This window comes from Pinus tabuliformis, chromosome 3_2, assembly GCF_031772625.1.
Source record: "Pinus tabuliformis cultivar Carrire ecotype Pingquan chromosome 3_2, CPIR1, whole genome shotgun sequence".
Taxonomy (NCBI): Eukaryota; Viridiplantae; Streptophyta; class Pinopsida; order Pinales; family Pinaceae; genus Pinus; species Pinus tabuliformis.
Window position 1 is genome coordinate 673,949,254 of NC_142302.1, and position 5,900 is coordinate 673,955,153.

Sequence of the window (5,900 nt, forward strand, 5' to 3'; positions counted from 1 at the left end):
TCTACCTGAGGTAAACTGAAGAAGGAAATATTAGGTGAATTATTGTCCCTTGAGATAGTTATATGAGCGCTGTACTCCAATTTTGGTACCGTGCATAAGGAAGTCGTCCATCTCAACGGATGGTAGTAGCAATGTGCTAGAAGGGTACGTATCTTGGTGAACTTCCATGCTATTATTGATTACATGCAAACATGGATGATGAGATACAAGGGAGCCTCACTTCACTTTCCTAAGATGATGAAGGCCATTGTGGTTGAGCTGAAGGCATGTATCAGGAGTCAAATCTCGAACTATGAAGAGCTCCCACAGCTCATCACTAGTATATAGGCTTCCCATGCACGTGTATTCAAGAGTATGGATGCTATGGTGCACGTGCATGTGATCACATCTATTGGGGCTCTCACCTAGGCAAATAAAAAGGCACGGGTCTGAATAGAGCCTGAATCATACTTTGACGAGTTGATGTGCATTTCCACTAGCCCAGACTTGTCCATCAGCGCAGACATCATGCACAAGGATGTTGCTGGTCCAGCCACATTGAAGAAAATGATGTGAATGCTTACAAACAATTTGTACAAAGGAGCCCGAGTAGTGTCACCAGATGTTATGGAGGCAAGGATCAAGTTCCACAAAAATGTCACCTTGGAGCACACAGACACCATCGCAAACTACCGATTTTGGCATCAATATGTTACTATTGATCAGCATGAAGATGTTGAGGAGTTGGACTTCCATGGTTGTCTAAGTCATAGTGATGTCTAGCATGGCTTGCTCAATCCATTTCTCTCACATGGGTACATGTGCATTGTAATGTAATCACTTTTCAAGTGTAAGTCAAGTGTCGATAGTTGGATGCAACAGTCATAGAGTAGATGAAGAGTCACGCGGGTAGTTGAACTATCACAAAGGGGAATGCCAAGGGCCACCCCACCCTTTGCTATAAATATTCCCTCATAACTTATTGTATAGGCTTTTGGTCAACCAAGCTTCTAATAAGACTGTCTTAGAGAGAGCTTGGACAATATTGTAATAAGCCTTGGCTTCTCCATTTCGCAGACCTAGTACATCTCTTTGGAGGAGCAGGTGGTTGTAGCTGTAACGTTACTCTATCAAAACTAGTGGTTGGACATGGATGTATTGTATGACTAGAATTTACACTTCTTAATATAATAAGAGCCAACATGTTTCATGCATATGTCGTATTGTACTCTATTCTATCTAGTTTACTCTAAATGATATATGTATCTATTTACTTACGCGTGCATGTATAGCTATCTGTGTATATGAATGTTTCTGAAATGTGTTGTTTGTTTAACCATCACTATGGATTGCTTGTTGACTTTCCTTCCATGTTGTGATACATCTTCTCTCATGTGTTCCCTTCTTAACTATGTCCTATCACAGGTTTCCAAGGAGCGCACTCATCTCAACTCCCGTGTGTTAGAACCTCTCATGCACCTTTGTTGACTCATTACAGTTGTCACACCCTTGCTACCAACAGAGTTATTTTACTTGCCTCTTTGTGAAATTGCAGTCAAGGCATTACCATACGACCCACTACTGGGACTCCTACACAATGGTCTAAGGTCTAATTGGGACTTCATACTGGGGAGATCCCCTAACATGCTGGCGAGTCCAACACCGTCAAAAATTTTGGGGCTAGAAGGAGGGGTAGTTGACAAGTTGTGTCTTCTCATCCTATTTTGAACCTTTGCATATATTTCATGGATTCTTGCACTCTTCTCCCTCCACGATGTTCTTCGAATTATGAAGATGTCACCATCACGAGGGAATTTTTCGATTACTTGTCCACTTAAACATATGATGGTGAAGGTGAAATGACCTGGACTGAGTTCTTACATGAATTTCTTTCCATTCTTCATGAGGAAGATGGGTGTTCTGATGAACATGACAACTTGTTGCTTGCATACACACTTCACAAATATCCACATCAATGGCTTTGCAGTATATCGGCTGACAGTGAGCACTCACTTGAGCACTTATGTGATCTCATTGAAGACGCTTTCCTTTATTTTGATCCAGACCACTACAGAGTGATGTTGAGGGTCATTCTCGCAGACCTCTTTAGCTATCACATCCTCACAATATCACTTTGATTAATTTTCACGTAGATTTGGTTGTGAGTCCATTGAATTGTCATACAATTTTTTTTCCACAACCTCTATCTTCGCACTCGGATGTTCCTTTGGGTGATATTGTCTTGTGTTCTTCCATTCTAGACTCTACACTTGTTGTGAATGAAGAACAAGCCACTGACGAAGTTGGTGTTGCAAAACCAACGTGCACTATCATTCATGAAGAGTATAAGTGGGAGCTTGAGCATCAACACTCAGCGAAGGATGACTCCCTTTCATCTGAGCCTCCTCCATTATTCCCTGACATCTTTCATGAACCTGCCATCCATGCTTTTGCATGTGTATCTTCATCCACATATACACCCATTGTTGATCACTCACAGGACACACCAATGTCAGCCCATCATTTGACAACAGAGAGGATAATTTATTCATTGAAATAGACTTGATCTTTCATCTACCTTTTTTGGAAACACAGAGGATGAACTTGTCCACTTTTCATCTCTCCCTTTGTTTGATTCATTTGATGATGAGGATGTCGATGAAATCATTGATTTTCTGATCGTGGCTATTGTGATCCATTTAATTCTATATTTGATCATGACCATGACTCTATCTTAGTTGATATTTCAAAGCCATCGGTTTATGATGATCCATCTGATGATGAAGTTGAAACACCCAAGACTGTCAAGGCACTTCAACCCAAGTTCATGGTTATGTCAGGCCCTCGCTCTCTTGGGGTTGGTTTCCCTTTCAATTAGTAAATTGTTCAATCACCAAGGCTAATCATCACCCATCTATATGCATTTAAGTTCAATCTCACACACAGATCATGCTTCCTCCACTCGAACTACATGATCCTATCACTCATGCATTGGAGGAGTCTTACATTGCAAGCACACATACACGACACAAGTTTCCTTTGTTTCTTTAATTTTCTTGCATGTCACAGTCAAGAGTGTGCATATGCTTCAAAGATGCACGTAGTGTCACACAACACCATGATAAGTCCATAGACTTCTCATCATATTATTCCACTTATTTATGTCCTGTGGTCACTTTCAAAAATGAAGTGTGGTTGTCTTCATTGTTATATATTTCTTGTTTGTTGGTTTGCACAACTAGGTTTCTCGCGGACCAGGCCTTCACCAACATGGGTCAACCAATGCACCGGTGGATACATTGAAATGTCACTTCACATGATCAGGCCCATGCATCGTTAGTTTAGGAGTAGGAGTAGTGCTTTTTTAAATTAGTTTCCTTGCATGCTTGTTTGCCTACTTGCTTTGTTTCTTTGTTTGTTTGCTTTCTTATTTGCTTACTCGCTTTGCATTTGCTTTTTCTTTTGTTTCGGCTTTGCTTTATTATTTGTTTGTTTGCTTCTTCTTCGGTAGGTAGTTTCGCATGAAACCATGTATGACTCTTGAAACAAGCTGGGTAAAGTACAAGAGGCTTTGTACAATTATCACAACTTGGTTATCTATCATCTTGCCTATGTATGAAGAACTTGTTACTTTTAGTCCATGATACTGATGAGCCCAAGGATGGGTAATTATATGGGCTCATTTGGCCTCCTAACTCAGCTTAATCCACCATTATCATTAGTTTATTGCATGTTTTTTATTATATTTATGCTAATAGAGTGAATTGGGTTAGTCATTATGCCATGAAGTCTAATGTGTGCTCTATGCAAATTTTTGGTCAATTTTGGGACAAAGTCAAAGGATTAATGAGCATTTGGAAGCCAATATTCAAGGAAAACAATGGAGAGGATTTGTAGGAGGGTGTCCCCCTCATTTATGACTCGCTACCTCGAATTTTCCATCAAGAAACTCAGAGCATAAGATGCCACATCAATGGATCAAAGGGGTAGCTGATCAAGTGAAGAAGAACCGTTGTCTATCTCTAGTCTTGGGAGCTAAGCCTCCTTGATTTTAGGAGAGTTGTTGGAGGCTCCAATTGTATAAATAGGAGGGCTTAGGTGCTCAGTAGTTTAGTTGGTTTTTAGTCAAATTTTCGCACTTTTTTTGCAGTTCTTGCTCAGCTCATTTTCGAGCTTACTCTTGTGACAATTTATGTAATGTGACTATTATTTTTGATAATGGAGATGAAATATTTTCTGAGCCAGCACTAATTTCTTTTAGAGGGTTGAAGCTCTTAGGTTAGGGCCCAACCCAAGCTACCCAACACCTATTTATTTGTACTTATGTGTTTTTTCTTCAATTCATGAATTAATTTCTGTTAGATAGATTCATTTTCTCTTGGTTAGAATAGGTTGCTTTTATTGGTTTACATAATTGTTCCCATTTCAATTGTTGAAGTAGGTTAAATAGTGGTAAGATAAAGATAAAAAAAGGCCATCAAAAGAGCCTACCATCCTTTCCTCCATTGGGGACTATGAATTGAGGTCAAGTTCTGCTTGCTGCCACTAAAAACATAGTTTTGCTTTCCCCATGCAATTTCTAGTGTTATAGTGATTCAGAGGTTAATGTTTTGTTTCAGATCCATTTTGCCATGCTCATTATGTTTCGGTGATAGGTATCTTTACATGCTTTCCTATTCGTATAGCACTGTTCAACATTTTAATCTTCTAGGTCAGAATTTAGGTTAACACAAGAGATAGTTTTGCTCTTTTGGTACAGCTAGTTCTTTTCTTACTCAATTTCAGTATTTTGACTTGAAACCCTCTTACAACAAACCTCTACTCATAATACATCAATAAATCAGCCATCATCATCTCTTTCCTCATAGTTTTCACAATTCATTCACAACCCTTCACAAATCTGCTCTAATTTCTGCATTTTTCTTATAAGATTTCCTCTTGCCTCTTGAACAAATCCAGCCATCATCTTCTTTCCTAATCACCCTTGATGAGCTTTAGACACATTGACTCCTCCCTCTAATCTTTAGCTACCCTTTCCCACCATTTTTCCACCTCTAAAACCTCTAAAAATAACTCTTGGCATCCTCCTATAGATCCTCCTATATATCCTCCTATAGATCCCCTACAGCCTCCTGTAGAACTTCCTGAAATTAGCTTTTTGAAGTTCGGTTGTAGAGAAAGTCTTCAGAAGGTTACTAGAGGCTTTTTAGGACTCCCCCACACCTTCCTAAACCTTTGCAAACCCCAAGTATGCCTTCCATCACCACCAAATCTTTACCACAACAACAAACAGATAAATTACAAGCATAATAATTTCACATAAGATACACAAGAACCCAAAAATATGTTTTTTTCTCATTTCCTTCTAGAAGTAGCTTGAATAGATGTAATTTACTTCCTTAGTAGTCAATGGCACTCATTTCATCAATTTTCAACTCTTTTTCTGCAAAAGTAGGGTTAGTTGGAAGAATTAGGGTTTGCTAGGGTTTGTGTTACACTTCAGTCTTTTTTCTCTTTCTGCAAGTAGAATAGCCTCTTTAGAGTTAGCTTTCTTTCATCACAGCTAAAAGCTTCTTTTGAGAATTCATAGAAGTTGGCTTAAGCTCCTAGTGAACTTGTGCTAGCTGACTAAGTGACAACCTGCAGTAAGAGCTAGTATTTGTGCATACAACACCGTCACTTCCAAGTTTGCTACGAACTACCGGGTTGATAAAAGAAAATTAGGAAGCCCCAGTGGTTGCAACATTCTTGCTGCAATACTCGTGCTCACCACTTTTTGGTGCCGTTTCCAGGGAAGCGCCAGAGTATTTTGTGATTACTTCTTTTCTTCTATTTTCTACCACAATAGTCTACCAAGTAGTTCATTTCAGCAAAAGTAGAGTAGTTGTTTCTTTCAAATTCTGCATTTCCTTGCTTTTATT